This window comes from Schistocerca cancellata, chromosome 4 (assembly GCF_023864275.1).
Source record: "Schistocerca cancellata isolate TAMUIC-IGC-003103 chromosome 4, iqSchCanc2.1, whole genome shotgun sequence".
Classification (NCBI taxonomy): domain Eukaryota; kingdom Metazoa; phylum Arthropoda; class Insecta; order Orthoptera; family Acrididae; genus Schistocerca; species Schistocerca cancellata.
The window spans coordinates 86,497,733-86,515,701 of record NC_064629.1 but is presented as its reverse complement, the minus strand read 5'-3'; positions in this window follow the sequence as shown (position 1 = coordinate 86,515,701).

The window sequence follows — 17,969 nt, the reverse complement described above, 5'->3', positions numbered from 1 at the left end:
GGGTAGTAACTCTTCTAATAGTTCGTGCTTTGAGCCTTTCCTGGGACAGCAGTATTAGATTCCGAAACACCATTGCAGGTTTACTGTATCCCTTGGACCTTCAAATCAACGATGAAACACAGAGATTGCATCGATATTGAATACAAAAGGCAAAATGTCGACTTAATTATAAGAGGAGTAACTTTTCTAATAGTTCGTGCTTTGAGCCTTTCCTGGGACAGCAGTATTAGATTCCAATGCACCATTGCAGGTTTACTGTATCCCTTGGCCCTTCAAAACAACTAGGCATAACTGAAATTGCATCGATATTGAATACAAAAGGCAAAAGATCGGTTTTTTTACAAGATGAGTAACTCTTATAATAGTTCGTGCTTTTAGCCTATCCTGGGTCAGTAGTATTAGATTCCGATGCACCATTGCAGGTTTACTGTATCCCTTAGTCCTTCAAATCAACGATGAAACACTGAAATTGCATTGATATTGAATACAAAAGGCAAAATGTCTACTTATGTACAAGAGGAGTAACTCTTCTAATAGTTCGTGCTTTGAGCCTTTCCTGGGACAGCAGTATTAGATTCCGATGCACCATTGCAGGTTTACTGTATCCCTTGGACCGTCAAATCAACGATGAAACACAGAAATTGCATCGATATTGAATACAAAAGTCAAAATGTCGACTTATTTACAAGAGGAGTAACTCTTCTAACAGTTCGTGCTTTGAGCCTTTCCTGGGACAGCAGTATTAGATTGCGATGCACCATTGCAAGTTTACTGCATCCCTTGGACCTTCAAATCAACGTTGAAACACAGAAATTGCATCGATATTGAATACAAAAGGCAAAATGTCGACTTATTTACAAGAGGAGAAACTCTTCTAATAGTTCATGCTTTGAGCCTTTCCTGGGACAGCAGTATTAGATTCCGATGCACCATTGCAGGTTTACTGTATCCCTTGGACTTTCAAATCAACGACGAAACACAGAAATTGCATCGTTATTGAATACAAAAAGCAAAATGTCGACTTATTTACAGGAGGAGTAACTCGTCTTATAGTTCGTGCTTTGAGCCTTTCCTGGGACAGCAGTATTAGACTCCGATGCACCATTGCAGGTTTACTGTATCCCTTGGACCTTCAAATCAACGATGAAACACAGAAATTGCATCGATATTGAATACAAAAGGCAAAATGTCGACTTATTTACAAGAGGAGTAACTCTTCTAATAGTTCGTGCTTTTAGCGTTTCCTGGGACAGCAGTATTAGATTCCGATGCACCATTGCAGGTTTACTGTATCCCTTGGATCTTCAAATCAACGATGAAACACAGAAAATGCATCGATACTGAATACAAAAGGCAAAATGTCGACTTATTTACAAGAGGACTAACTCTTCTAACAGTTCGTGCTTTGAGCCTTTCCCGGGACAGCAGTATTAGATTGCGATGCACCATTGCAGGTTTACTGTATCCCTTGGACCTTCAAATCAACGATGAAACACAGAAATTGCATCGATATTGAATACAAAAGTCAAAATGTCGACTTATTTACAAGAGGAGTAACTCTTCTAACAGTTCGTGCTTTGAGCCTTTCCTGGGACAGCAGTATCAGATTGCGATGCACCATTGCAGGTTTACTGCATCCCTTGGACCTTCAAATCAACGTTGAAACACAGAAATTGCATCGATATTGAATACAAAAGGCAAAATGTCGACTTATTTACAAGAGGAGAAACTCTTCTAATAGTTCATGCTTTGAGCTCTTCCTGGGACAGCAGTATTAGATTGCGATGCACCATTGCAGGTTTACTGTATCCCTTGGACCTTCAAATCAACGATGAAACACAGAAATTGCATCGATGTTGAATTCAAAAGGCAAAATGTCGACTTATTTACAAGAGGAGAAACTCTTCTAATAGTTCACGCTTTGAGCCTTTCCTGGGACAGCAGTATTAGACTCCGATGCACCATTGCAGGTTTACTGTATCCCTTGGACCTTCAAATCAACGATGAAACACAGAAATTGCATCGATATTGAATACAAAAGGCAAAATGTCGACTTATTTACAAGAGGAGTAACTCTTCTAATAGTTCGTGCTTTTAGCGTTTCCTGGGACAGCAGTATTAGATTCCGATGCACCATTGCAGGTTTACTGTATCCCTTGGACCTTCAAATCAACGATGAAACACAGAAAATGCATCGATACTGAATACAAAAGGCAAAATGTCGACTTATTTACAAGAGGAGTAACTCTTCTAACAGTTCGTGCTTTGAGCCTTTCCTGGGACAGCAGTATTAGATTGCGATGCACCATTGCAGGTTTACTGTATCCCTTGGACCTTCAAATCAACGATGAAACACAGAAATTGCATCGATCTTCAATACAAAAGGCAAAATGTCGACTTATTTATAAGAGGAGTAACTCTTCTAACAGTTCGTGCTTTGAGCCTTTCCTGGGACAGCAGTATTAGATTCCTAAACACCATTGCAGGTTTACTGTATCCCTTGGATCTTCAAAACAACTATGAAATACTGAAATTGCATCGATATTGAATACAAAAGGCAAAATGTCGACTTATTTACAAGAGGTGTAACTCTTCTAATAGTTCGTGCTTTTATCCCTTTCTGGGACAGTAGTATTAGATTCCGATGCACCATTTAGGTTTACTGTATCCCTTGTACCTTCAAATCAACGATGAGACGCAGAAATTGCATCGATCTTCAATGCAAAAGGCAAAATGTCGACTTATTTATAAGAGGAGTAACTCTTCTAATAGTTCGTGTTTTGAGCCTTTCCTGGGACAGCAGTATTAGATTCCGATGCACCATTGCAGGTTTACTGTATCCCTTGGACCTTCAAAACAACTATGAAACTCAGAAATTGTATCGATATTGAATACAAAAGGCAAAATGTCGGCTTATTTACAAGGGGAGTAACTCTTCTAATAGTTCGTGCTTTGAGTCTTTCCTGGGACAGCAGTATTAGATTCCGAAACACCATTGCAGGTTTACTGTATCCCTTGGACCTTCAAATCAACGATGAAACACAGAAATTGCGTCGATATTGAATACAAAATGCAAAATGTCGACTTATTTATAAGAGGAGTAACTCTTCTAATAGTTCGTGCTTTGAGCCTTTCCTGGGACAGCAGTATTAGAATCCGATGCACCATTGCAGGTTTACTGTATCCCTTGGACCTTCAAATCAACGATGAAACACAGAAATTGCATCGATATTGAATACAAAAGGTAAAATATCGACTTATTTACAAGAGGAGTAACTCTTCTAACAGTTCGTGCTTTGAGCTCTTCCTGGGACAGCAGTATTAGATTGCGATGCACCATTGCAGGTTTACTGTATCCCTTGGACCTTCAAATCAACGATGAAACACAGAAAATGCATCGATACTGAATACAAAAGGCAAAATGGCGACTTATTTACAAGAGGAGTAACTCTTCTAACAGTTCGTGCTTTGAGCCTTTCCTGGGACAGCAGTATTAGATTGCGATGCACCATTGCAGGTTTACTGTATCCCTTGGACCTTCAAATCAACGATGAAACACAGAAATTGCATCGATCTTCAATGCAAAAGGCAAAATGTCGACTTATTTATAAGAGGAGTAACTCTTCTAATAGTTCGTGCTTTGAGCCTTTCCTGGGACAGCAGTATTAAATTCCGATGCACCATTGCAGGTATACTGTATCCCTTGGACCTTCAAAACAACTATGAAATACTGATATTGCATCGATATTGAATACTAAAAACAAAATGTCGACTTATTTACAAGAGGAGTAACTCTTCTAATAGTTCGTGCTTCCTGGGACAGTAGTATTAGATTCCGATGCACCATTTAGGTTTACTGTATCCCTTGTACCTTCAAATCAACGATGAAACGCAGAAATTGCATCGATCTTCAATGCAAAAGCAAAATGTCGACTTATTTATAAGAGGAGTAACTCTTCTAACAGTTCGTGTTTTGAGCCTTTCCTGGGACAGCAGTATTAGATTCCGATGCACCATTGCAGGTTTACTGTATCCCTTGGACCTTCAAAACAACTATGAAACACAGAAATTGTATCGATATTGAATACAAAAGGCAAAATGTCGACTTATTTACAAGAGGAGAAACTCTTCTAATAGTTCATGCTTTGAGCCTTTCCTGGGACAGCAGTATTAGATTCCGATGCACCATTGCAGGTTTACTGTATCCCATGGACCTTCAAATCAACGATGAAACACAGAAATTGCATCGATATTGAATACAAAAGGCAAAATGTCGACTTAGTTACAAGAGGAGTAACTCTTCTTATAGTTCATGCTTTGAGCCTTTCCTGGGACAGCAGTATTAGATTCCGATGCACCATTGCAGGTTTACTGTATCCCTTGGACCTTCAAATCAACGATGAAACACAGAAATTGCATCGATATTGAATACAAAAGGCAAAATGTCGCCTTCTTTACAAGAGGAGTAACTCTTCTAATAGTTCGTGCTTTTAGCCTTTCCTGGGACAGCAGTATTAGATTCCGATGCACCCTTGCAGGTTTACTGTATCCCTTGGACCTTCCAATCAACGATGAAACACAGAAATTGCATCGATATTGAATACAAAAGGCAAAATGTCGACTTATTTACAAGGGTAGTAACTCTTCTAATAGTTCGTGCTTTGAGCCTTTCCTGGGACAGCAGTATTAAATTCCGAAACACCATTGCAGGTTTACTGTATCCCTTGGACCTTCAAATCAACGATGAAACACAGAGATTGCATCGATATTGAATACAAAAGGCAAAATGTCGACTTATTTATAAGAGGAGTAACTTTTCTAATAGTTCGTGCTTTGAGCCTTTCCTGGGACAGCAGTATTAGATTCCAATGCACCATTGCAGGTTTACTGTATCCCTTGGCCCTTCAAAACAACTATGCATAACTGAAATTGCATCGATATTGAATACAAAAGGCAAAAGATCGGTTTTTTTACAAGAGGAGTTACTCTTCTAATAGTTCGTGCTTTTAGCCTTTCCTGGGTCAGTAGTATTAGATTCCGATGCACCATTGCAGGTTTACTGTATCCCTTAGTCCTTCAAATCAACGATGAAACACTGAAATTGCATTGATATTGAATACAAAAGGCAAAATGTCTTCTTATGTACAAGAGGAGTAACTCTTCTAATAGTTCGTGCTTTGAGCCTTTCCTGGGACAGCAGTATTAGATTCCGATGCACCATTGCAGGTTTACTGTATCCCTTGGACCGTCAAATCAACGATGAAACACAGAAATTGCATCGATATTGAATACAAAAGTCAAAATGTCGACTTATTTACAAGAGGAGTAACTCTTCTAACAGTTCGTGCTTTGAGCCTTTCCTGGGACAGCAGTATTAGATTGCGATGCACCATTGCAAGTTTACTGCATCCCTTGGACCTTCAAATCAACGTTGAAAGACAGAAATTGCATCGATATTGAATACAAAAGGCAAAATGTCGACTTATTTACAAGAGGAGAAACTCTTCTAATAGTTCATGCTTTGAGCCTTTCCTGGGACAGCAGTATTAGATTCCGATGCACCATTGCAGGTTTACTGTATCCCTTGGACTTTCAAATCAACGACGAAACACAGAAATTGCATCGTTATTGAATACAAAAAGCAAAATGTCGACTTATTTACAGGAGGAGTAATTCTTCTTATAGTTCGTGCTTTGAGCCTTTCCTGGGACAGCAGTATTAGACTCCGATGCACCATTGCAGGTTTACTGTATCCCTTGGACCTTCAAATCAACGATGAAACACAGAAATTGCATCGATATTGAATACAAAAGGCAAAATGTCGACTTATTTACAAGAGGAGTAACTCTTCTAATAGTTCGTGCTTTTAGCGTTTCCTGGGACAGCAGTATTAGATTCCGATGCACCATTGCAGGTTTACTGTATCCCTTGGACCTTCAAATCAACGATGAAACACAGAAAATGCATCGATACTGAATACAAAAGGCAAAATGTCGACTTATTTACAAGAGGACTAACTCTTCTAACAGTTCGCGCTTTGAGCCTTTCCCGGGACAGCAGTATTAGATTCCGATGCACCATTGCAGGTTTACTGTATCCCTTGGACCTTCAAATCAACGATGAAACACAGAAATTGCATCGATATTGAATACAAAAGTCAAAATGTCGACTTATTTACAAGAGGAGTAACTCTTCTAACAGTTCGTGCTTTGAGCCTTTCCTGGGACAGCAGTATTAGATTGCGATGCACCATTGCAGGTTTACTGCATCCCTTGGACCTTCAAATCAACGTTGAAACACAGAAATTGCGTCGATATTGAATACAAAAGGCAAAATGTCGACTTATTTACAAGAGGAGAAACTCTTCTAATAGTTCATGCTTTGAGCTCTTCCTGGGACAGCAGTATTAGATTGCGATGCACCATTGCAGGTTTACTGTATCCCTTGGACCTTCAAATCAACGATGAAACACAGAAATTGCATCGATGTTGAATTCAAAAGGCAAAATTTCGACTTATTTACAAGAGGAGAAACTCTTCTAATAGTTCACGCTTTGAGCCTTTCCTGGGACAGCAGTATTAGACTCCGATGCACCATTGCAGGTTTACTGTATCCCTTGGACCTTCAAATCAACGATGAAACACAGAAATTGCATCGATATTGAATACAAAAGGCAAAATGTCGACTTATTTACAAGAGGAGTAACTCTTCTAATAGATCGTGCTTTTAGCGTTTCCTGGGACAGCAGTATTAGATTCCGATGCACCATTGCAGGTTTACTGTATCCCTTGGACCTTCAAATCAACGATGAAACACAGAAAATGCATCGATACTGAATACAAAAGGCAAAATGTCGACTTATTTACAAGAGGAGTAACTCTTCTAACAGTTCGTGCTTTGAGCCTTTCCTGGGACAGCAGTATTAGATTGCGATGCACCATTGCAGGTTTACTGTATCCCTTGGACCTTCAAATCAACGATGAAACACAGAAATTGCATCGATCTTCAATGCAAAAGGCAAAATGTCGACTTATTTATAAGAGGAGTAACTCTTCTAACAGTTCGTGCTTTGAGCCTTTCCTGGGACAGCAGTATTAGATTCCGAAACACCATTGCAGGTTTACTGTATCCCTTGGATCTTCAAAACAACTATGAAATACTGAAATTGCATCGATATTGAATACAAAAGGCAAAATGTCGACTTATTTACAAGAGGAGTAGCTCTTCTAATAGTTCGTGCTTTTATCCCTTCCTGGGACAGTAGTATTAGATTTCGATGCACCATTTAGGTTTACTGTATCCCTTGTACCTTCAAATCAACGATGAAACGCAGAAATTGCATCGATCTTCAATGCAAAAAGCAAAATGTCGACTTATTTATAAGAGGAGTAACTCTTCTAATAGTTCGTGTTTTGAGCCTTTCCTGGGACAGCAGTATTAGATTCCGATGCACCATTGCAGGTTTACTGTATCCCTTGGACCTTCAAAACAACTATGAAACACAGAAATTGTATCGATATTGAATACAAAAGGCAAAATGTCGACTTATTTACAAGGGGAGTAACTCTTCTAATAGTTCATGCTTTGAGCCTTTCCTGGGACAGCAGTATTAGATTCCGATGCACCATTGCAGGTTTACTGTATCCCTTGGACTTTCAAATCAACGACGAAACACAGAAATTGCATCGTTATTGAATACAAAAAGCAAAATGTCGACTTATTTACAGGAGGAGTAACTCTTCTTATAGTTCGTGCTTTGAGCCTTTCCTGGGACAGCAGTATTAGACTCCGATGCACCATTGCAGGTTTACTGTATCCCTTGGACCTTCAAATCAACGATGAAACACAGAAATTGCATCGATATTGAATACAAAAGGCAAAATGTCGACTTATTTACAAGAGGAGAAACTCTTCTAATAGTTCACGCTTTGAGCCTTTCCTGGGACAGCAGTATTAGACTCTGATGCACCATTTAGGTTTACTGTATCCCTTGTACCTTCAAATCAACGATGAAACGCAGAAATTGCATCGATCTTCAATGCAAAAGCAAAATGTCGACTTATTTATAAGAGGAGTAACTCTTCTAACAGTTCGTGTTTTGAGCCTTTCCTGGGACAGCAGTATTAGATTCCGATGCACCATTGCAGGTTTACTGTATCCCTTGGACCTTCAAAACAACTATGAAACACAGAAATTGTTAAGATATTGAATACAAAAGGCAAAATGTCGACTTATTTACAAGAGGAGAAACTCTTCTAATAGTTCATGCTTTGAGCCTTTCCTGGGACAGCAGTATTAGATTCCGATGCACCATTGCAGGTTTACTGTATCCCATGGACCTTCAAATCAACGATGAAACACAGAAATTGCATCGATATTGAATACAAAAGGCAAAATGTCGACTTAGTTACAAGAGGAGTAACTCTTCTTATAGTTCATGCTTTGAGCCTTTCCTGGGACAGCAGTATTAGATTCCGATGCACCATTGCAGGTTTACTGTATCCCTTGGACCTTCAAATCAACGATGAAACACAGAAATTGCATCGATATTGAATACAAAAGGCAAAATGTCGCCTTCCTTACAAGAGGAGTAACTCTTCTAATAGTTCGTGCTTTTAGCCTTTCCTGGGACAGCAGTATTAGATTCCGATGCACCCTTGCAGGTTTACTGTATCCCTTGGACCTTCCAATCAACGATGAAACACAGAAATTGCATCGATATTGAATACAAAAGGCAAAATGTCGACTTATTTACAAGGGTAGTAACTCTTCTAATAGTTCGTGCTTTGAGCCTTTCCTGGGACAGCAGTATTAAATTCCGAAACACCATTGCAGGTTTACTGTATCCCTTGGACCTTCAAATCAACGATGAAACACAGAGATTGCATCGATATTGAATACAAAAGGCAAAATGTCGACTTATTTATAAGAGGAGTAACTTTTCTAATAGTTCGTGCTTTGAGCCTTTCCTGGGACAGCAGTATTAGATTCCAATGCACCATTGCAGGTTTACTGTATCCCTTGGCCCTTCAAAACAACTATGCATAACTGAAATTGCATCGATATTGAATACAAAAGGCAAAAGATCGGTTTTTTTACAAGAGGAGTTACTCTTCTAATAGTTCGTGCTTTTAGCCTTTCCTGGGTCAGTAGTATTAGATTCCGATGCACCATTGCAGGTTTACTGTATCCCTTAGTCCTTCAAATCAACGATGAAACACTGAAATTGCATTGATATTGAATACAAAAGGCAAAATGTCTTCTTATGTACAAGAGGAGTAACTCTTCTAATAGTTCGTGCTTTGAGCCTTTCCTGGGACAGCAGTATTAGATTCCGATGCACCATTGCAGGTTTACTGTATCCCTTGGACCGTCAAATCAACGATGAAACACAGAAATTGCATCGATATTGAATACAAAAGTCAAAATGTCGACTTATTTACAAGAGGAGTAACTCTTCTAACAGTTCGTGCTTTGAGCCTTTCCTGGGACAGCAGTATTAGATTGCGATGCACCATTGCAAGTTTACTGCATCCCTTGGACCTTCAAATCAACGTTGAAAGACAGAAATTGCATCGATATTGAATACAAAAGGCAAAATGTCGACTTATTTACAAGAGGAGAAACTCTTCTAATAGTTCATGCTTTGAGCTTTTCCTGGGACAGCAGTATTAGATTCCGATGCACCATTGCAGGTTTACTGTATCCCTTGGACTTTCAAATCAACGACGAAACACAGAAATTGCATCGTTATTGAATACAAAAAGCAAAATGTCGACTTATTTACAGGAGGAGTAATTCTTCTTATAGTTCGTGCTTTGAGCCTTTCCTGGGACAGCAGTATTAGACTCCGATGCACCATTGCAGGTTTACTGTATCCCTTGGACCTTCAAATCAACGATGAAACACAGAAATTGCATCGATATTGAATACAAAAGGCAAAATGTCGACTTATTTACAAGAGGAGTAACTCTTCTAATAGTTCGTGCTTTTAGCGTTTCCTGGGACAGCAGTATTAGATTCCGATGCACCATTGCAGGTTTACTGTATCCCTTGGACCTTCAAATCAACGATGAAACACAGAAAATGCATCGATACTGAATACAAAAGGCAAAATGTCGACTTATTTACAAGAGGACTAACTCTTCTAACAGTTCGCGCTTTGAGCCTTTCCCGGGACAGCAGTATTAGATTGCGATGCACCATTGCAGGTTTACTGTATCCCTTGGACCTTCAAATCAACGATGAAACACAGAAATTGCATCGATATTGAATACAAAAGTCAAAATGTCGACTTATTTACAAGAGGAGTAACTCTTCTAACAGTTCGTGCTTTGAGCCATTCCTGGGACAGCAGTATTAGATTGCGATGCACCATTGCAGGTTTACTGCATCCCTTGGACCTTCAAATCAACGTTGAAACACAGAAATTGCGTCGATATTGAATACAAAAGGCAAAATGTCGACTTATTTACAAGAGGAGAAACTCTTCTAATAGTTCATGCTTTGAGCTCTTCCTGGGACAGCAGTATTAGATTGCGATGCACCATTGCAGGTTTACTGTATCCCTTGGACCTTCAAATCAACGATGAAACACAGAAATTGCATCGATGTTGAATTCAAAAGGCAAAATGTCGACTTATTTACAAGAGGAGAAACTCTTCTAATAGTTCACGCTTTGAGCCTTTCCTGGGACAGCAGTATTAGACTCCGATGCACCATTGCAGGTTTACTGTATCCCTTGGACCTTCAAATCAACGATGAAACACAGAAATTGCATCGATATTGAATACAAAAGGCAAAATGTCGACTTATTTACAAGAGGAGTAACTCTTCTAATAGATCGTGCTTTTAGCGTTTCCTGGGACAGCAGTATTAGATTCCGATGCACCATTGCAGGTTTACTGTATCCCTTGGACCTTCAAATCAACGATGAAACACAGAAAATGCATCGATACTGAATACAAAAGGCAAAATGTCGACTTATTTACAAGAGGAGTAACTCTTCTAACAGTTCGTGCTTTGAGCCTTTCCTGGGACAGCAGTATTAGATTGCGATGCACCATTGCAGGTTTACTGTATCCCTTGGACCTTCAAATCAACGATGAAACACAGAAATTGCATCGATCTTCAATGCAAAAGGCAAAATGTCGACTTATTTATAAGAGGAGTAACTCTTCTAACAGTTCGTGCTTTGAGCCTTTCCTGGGACAGCAGTATTAGATTCCGAAACACCATTGCAGGTTTACTGTATCCCTTGGATCTTCAAAACAACTATGAAATACTGAAATTGCATCGATATTGAATACAAAAGGCAAAATGTCGACTTATTTACAAGAGGAGTAGCTCTTCTAATAGTTCGTGCTTTTATCCCTTCCTGGGACAGTAGTATTAGATTTCGATGCACCATTTAGGTTTACTGTATCCCTTGTACCTTCAAATCAACGATGAAACGCAGAAATTGCATCGATCTTCAATGCAAAAAGCAAAATGTCGACTTATTTATAAGAGGAGTAACTCTTCTAATAGTTCGTGTTTTGAGCCTTTCCTGGGACAGCAGTATTAGATTCCGATGCACCATTGCAGGTTTACTGTATCCCTTGGACCTTCAAAACAACTATGAAACACAGAAATTGTATCGATATTGAATACAAAAGGCAAAATGTCGACTTATTTACAAGGGGAGTAACTCTTCTAATAGTTCATGCTTTGAGCCTTTCCTGGGACAGCAGTATTAGATTCCGATGCACCATTGCAGGTTTACTGTATCCCTTGGACTTTCAAATCAACGACGAAACACAGAAATTGCATCGTTATTGAATACAAAAAGCAAAATGTCGACTTATTTACAGGAGGAGTAACTCTTCTTATAGTTCGTGCTTTGAGCCTTTCCTGGGACAGCAGTATTAGACTCCGATGCACCATTGCAGGTTTACTGTATCCCTTGGACCTTCAAATCAACGATGAAACACAGAAATTGCATCGATATTGAATACAAAAGGCAAAATGTCGACTTATTTACAAGAGGAGTAACTCTTCTAATAGTTCGTGCTTTTAGCGTTTCCTGGGACAGCAGTATTAGATTCCGATGCACCATTGCAGGTTTACTGTATCCCTTGGACCTTCAAATCAACGATGAAACACAGAAAATGCATCGATACTGAATACAAAAGGCAAAATGTCGACTTATTTACAAGAGGAGTAACTCTTCTAACAGTTCGTGCTTTGAGCCTTTCCCGGGACAGCAGTATTAGATTGCGATGCACCATTGCAGGTTTACTGTATCCCTTGGACCTTCAAATCAACGATGAAACACAGAAATTGCATCGATATTGAATACAAAAGTCAAAATGTCGACTTATTTACAAGAGGAGTAACTCTTCTAACAGTTCGTGCTTTGAGCCTTTCCTGGGACAGCAGTATTAGATTGCGATGCACCATTGCAGGTTTACTGCATCCCTTGGGCCTTCAAATCAACGTTGAAACACAGAAATTGCATCGATATTGAATACAAAAGGCAAAATGTCGACTTATTTACAAGAGGAGAAACTCTTCTAATAGTTCATGCTTTGAGCTCTTCCTGGGACAGCAGTATTAGATTGCGATGCACCATTGCAGGTTTACTGTATCCCTTGGACCTTCAAATCAACGATGAAACACAGAAATTGCATCGATGTTGAATTCAAAAGGCAAAATGTCGACTTATTTACAAGAGGAGAAACTCTTCTAATAGTTCACGCTTTGAGCCTTTCCTGGGACAGCAGTATTAGACTCTGATGCACCATTGCAGGTTTACTGTATCCCTTGGACCTTCAAGTCAACGATGAAACACAGAAATTGCATCGATATTGAATACAAAAGGCAAAATGTCGACTTATTTACAAGAGGAGTAACTCTTCTAATAGTTCGTGCTTTTAGCGTTTCCTGGGACAGCAGTATTAGATTCCGATGCACCATTGCAGGTTTACTGTATCCCCTGGACCTTCAAATCAACGATGAAACACAGAAAATGCATCGATACTGAATACAAAAGGCAAAATGTCGACTTATTTACAAGAGGAGTAACTCTTCTAACAGTTCGTGATTTGAGCCTTTCCTGGGACAGCAGTATTAGATTGCGATGCACCATTGCAGGTTTACTGTATCCGTTGGACCTTCAAATCAACGATGAAACACAGAAAATGCATCGATACTGAATACAAAAGGCAAAATGTCGACTTATTTACAAGAGGAGTAACTCTTCTAATAGTTCGTGCTTTGAGCCTTTCCTGGGACAGCAGTATTAGATTCCGATGCACCATTGCAGGTTTACTGTATCCCTTGGACCGTCAAATCAACGATGAAACACAGAAATTGCATCGATATTGAATACAAAAGTCAAAATGTCGACTTATTTACAAGAGGAGTAACTCTTCTAACAGTTCGTGCTTTGAGCCTTTCCTGGGACAGCAGTATTAGATTGCGATGCACCATTGCAGGTTTACTGCATCCCTTGGACCTTCAAATCAACGTTGAAACACAGAAATTGCATCGATATTGAATACAAAAGGCAAAATGTCGACTTATTTACAAGAGGAGAAACTCTTCTAATAGTTCATGCTTTGAGCCTTTCCTGGGACAGCAGTATTAGATTCCGATGCACCATTGCAGGTTTACTGTATCCCTTGGACCTTCAAATCAACGATGAAACACAGAAATTGCATCGATGTTGAATTCAAAAGGCAAAATGTCGACTTATTTACAAGAGGAGAAACTCTTCTAATAGTTCACGCTTTGAGCCTTTCCTGGGACAGCAGTATTAGACTCCAATGCACCATTGCAGGTTTACTGTATCCCTTGGACCTTCAAATCAACGATGAAACACAGAAATTGCATCGAAATTGAATACAAAAGGCAAAATGTCGACTTATTTACAAGAGGAGTAACTCTCCTAATAGTTCGTGCTTTTAGCGTTTCCTGGGACAGCAGTATTAGATTCCGATGCACCATTGCAGGTTTACTGTATCCCTTGGACCTTCAGATCAACGATGAAACACAGAAAATGCATCGATACTGAATACAAAAGGCAAAATGTCGACTTATTTACAGAGGAGTAACTCTTCTAACAGTTCGTGCTTTGAGCCTTTCCTGGGACAGCAGTATTAGATTGCGATGCACCATTGCAGGTTTACTGTATCCCTTGGACCTTCAAATCAACGATGAAACACAGAAATTGCATCGATATTGAATACAAAAGGCAAAATGTCGCCTTCTTTACATGAGGAGTAACTCTTCTAATAGTTCGTGCTTTTAGCCTTTCCTGGGACATCAGTATTAGATTCCGATGCACCCTTGCAGGTTTACTGTATCCCTTGGACCTTCCAATCAACGATGAAACACAGAAATTGCATCGATATTGAATACAAAAGGCAAAATGTCGACTTATTTACAAGGGTAGTAACTCTTCTAATAGTTCGTGCTTTGAGCCTTTCCTGGGACAGCAGTATTAGATTCCGAAACACCATTGCAGGTTTACTGTATCCCTTGGACCTTCAAATCAACGATGAAACACAGAAATTGCATCGAAATTGAATACAAAAGGCAAAATGTCGACTTATTTACAAGAGGAGTAACTCTTCTAATAGTTCGTGCTTTTAGCGTTTCCTGGGACAGCAGTATTAGATTCCGATGCACCATTGCAGGTTTACTGTATCCCTTGGACCTTCAGATCAACGATGAAACACAGAAAATGCATCGATACTGAATACAAAAGGCAAAATGTCGACTTATTTACAGAGGAGTAACTCTTCTAACAGTTCGTGCTTTGAGCCTTTCCTGGGACAGCAGTATTAGATTGCGATGCACCATTGCAGGTTTACTGTATCCCTTGGACCTTCAAATCAACGATGAAACACAGAAATTGCATCGATATTGAATACAAAAGGCAAAATGTCGCCTTCTTTACAAGAGGAGTAACTCTTCTAATAGTTCGTGCTTTTAGCCTTTCCTGGGACATCAGTATTAGATTCCGATGCACCCTTGCAGGTTTACTGTATCCCTTGGACCTTCCAATCAACGATGAAACACAGAAATTGCATCGATATTGAATACAAAAGGCAAAATGTCGACTTATTTACAAGGGTAGTAACTCTTCTAATAGTTCGTGCTTTGAGCCTTTCCTGGGACAGCAGTATTAGATTCCGATGCACCATTGCAGGTTTACTGTATCCCTTGGACCGTCAAATCAACAATGAAACACAGAAATTGCATCGATATTGAATACAAAAGTCAAAATGTCGACTTATTTACAAGAGGAGTAACTCTTCTAACAGTTCGTGCTTTGAGCCTTTCCTGGGACAGCAGTATTAGATTGCGATGCACCATTGCAGGTTTTCTGTATCCCTTGGACCTTCAAATCAACGATGAAACACAGAAAATGCATCGATACTGAATACAAAAGGCAAAATGTCGACTTATTTACAAGAGGAGTAACTCTTCTAACAGTTCGTGCTTTGAGCCTTTCCCGGGACAGCAGTATTAGATTGCGATGCACCATTGCAGGATTACTGTATCCCTTGGACCTTCAAATCAACGATGAAACACAGAAATTGCATCGATATTGAATACAAAAGGCAAAATGTCGACTTATTTACAAGAGGAGAAACTCTTCTAATAGTTCATGCTTTGAGCCTTTCCTGGGACAGCAGTATTAGATTCCGATGCACCATTGCAAGTTTACTGTATCCCATGGACCTTCAAATCAACGATGAAACACAGAAATTGCATCGATATTGAATACAAAAGGCAAAATGTCGACTTATTTACAAGAGGAGTAACTCTTCTTATAGTTCGTGCTTTGAGCCTTTCCTGGGACAGCAGTATTAGATTCCGATGCACCATTGCAGGTTTACTGTATCCCTTGGACCTTCAAATCAACGATGAAACACAGAAATTGCATCGATATTGAATACAAAAGGCAAAATGTCGCCTTATTTACAAGAGGAGTAACTCTTCTAATAGTTCGTGCTTTTAGCCTTTCCTGGGACAGCAGTATTAGATTCCGATGCACCCTTGCAGGTTTACTGTATCCCTTGGACCTTCCAATCAACGAGGAAACACAGAAATTGCATCGATATTGAATACAAAAGGCAAAATGTCGACTTATTTACAAGGGTAGTAACTCTTCTAATAGTTCGTGCTTTGAGCCTTTCCTGGGACAGCAGTGTTAGATTCCGAAACACCATTGCAGGTTTACTGTATCCCTTGGACCTTCAAATCAACGATGAAACAGAGAGATTGCATCGATATTGAATGCAAAAGGCAAAATGTCGACTTATTTATAAGAGGAGTAACTTTTCTAATAGTTCGTGCTTTGAGCCTTTCCTGGGACAGCAGTATTAGATTCCAATGCACCATTGCAGGTTTACTGTATCCCTTGGCCCTTCAAAACAACTATGCATAACTGAAATTGCATCGATATTGAATACAAAAGGCAAAATATCGGTTTTTTTACAAGAGGAGTAACTCTTCTAATAGTTCGTGCTTTTAGGCTTTCCTGGGTCAGTAGTATTAGATTCCGATGCACCATTGCAGGTTTACTGTATCCCTTGGACCTTCAAATCAACGATGAAACACTGAAATTGCATCGATATTGAATACAAAAGGCAAAATGTCGACTTATTTACAAGAGGAGTAACTCTTCTAATAGTTCGTGCTTTTAGCCCTTCCTGGGACTGTAGTATTAGATTCCGATGCACCATTTAGGTTTACTGTATCCCTTGTACCTTCAAATCGACGATGAAACGCAGAAATTGCATCGATCTTCAATGCAAAAGGCAAAATGTCGACTTATTTATAAGAGGAGTAACTCTTCAAATAGTTCGTGTTTTGAGCCTTTCCTGGGACAGCAGTATTAGATTCCAAGCACCATTGCAGGTTTACTGTATCCCTTGGACCTTCAAAACAACTATGAAACACAGAAATTGTATCGATATTGAATACAAAAGGCAAAATGTCGACTTATTTACAAGGGGAGTAACTCTTCTAATAGTTCGTGCTTTGAGTCTTTCCTGGGACAGCAGTATTAGATTCCGAAACACCATTGCAGATTTACTGTATCCCTTGGACCTTCAAATCAACAATGAAACACAGAAATTGCGTCGATATTGAATACAAAATGCAAAATGTCGACTTATTTATAAGAGGAGTAACTCTTCTAATAGTTCGTGCTTTGAGCCTTTCCTGGGACAGCAGTATTAGATTGCGATGCACCATTGCAGGTTTACTGTATCCCTTGGACCTTCAAATCAACGATGAAACACAGAAATTGCATCGATATTGAATACAAAAGGCAAAATGTCGACTTATTTACAAGAGGAGTAACTCTTCTAACAGTTCGTGTTTTGAGTTCTTCCTGGGACAGCAGTATTAGATTGCGATGCACCATTGCAGGTTTACTGTATCCCTTGGACCTTCAAATCAACGATGAAACACAGAAATTGCATCGATGTTGAATTCAAAAGGAAAAATGTCGACTTATTTACAAGAGGAGAAACTCTTCTAATAGTTCACGCTTTGAGCCTTTCCTGGGACAGCAGTATTAGACTCCGATGCACCATTGCAGGTTTACTGTATCCCTTGGACCTTTAAACCAACGATGAAACACAGAAATTGCATCGATATTGAATACAAAAGGCAAAATGTCGACTTATTTACAAGAGGAGTAACTCTTCTAATAGTTCGTGCTTTTAGCGTTTCCTGGGACAGCAGTATTAGATTCCGATGCACCATTGCAGGTTTACTGTATCCCTTGGACCTTCAAATCAACGATGAAACACAGAAATTGCATCGATACTGAATACAAAAGGCAAAATGTCGACTTATTTACAAGAGGAGTAACTCTTCTAATAGTTCGTGCTTTGAGCCTTTCCTGGGACAGCAGTATTAGATTGCGATGCACCATTGCAGGTTTACTGTATCCCTTGGACCTT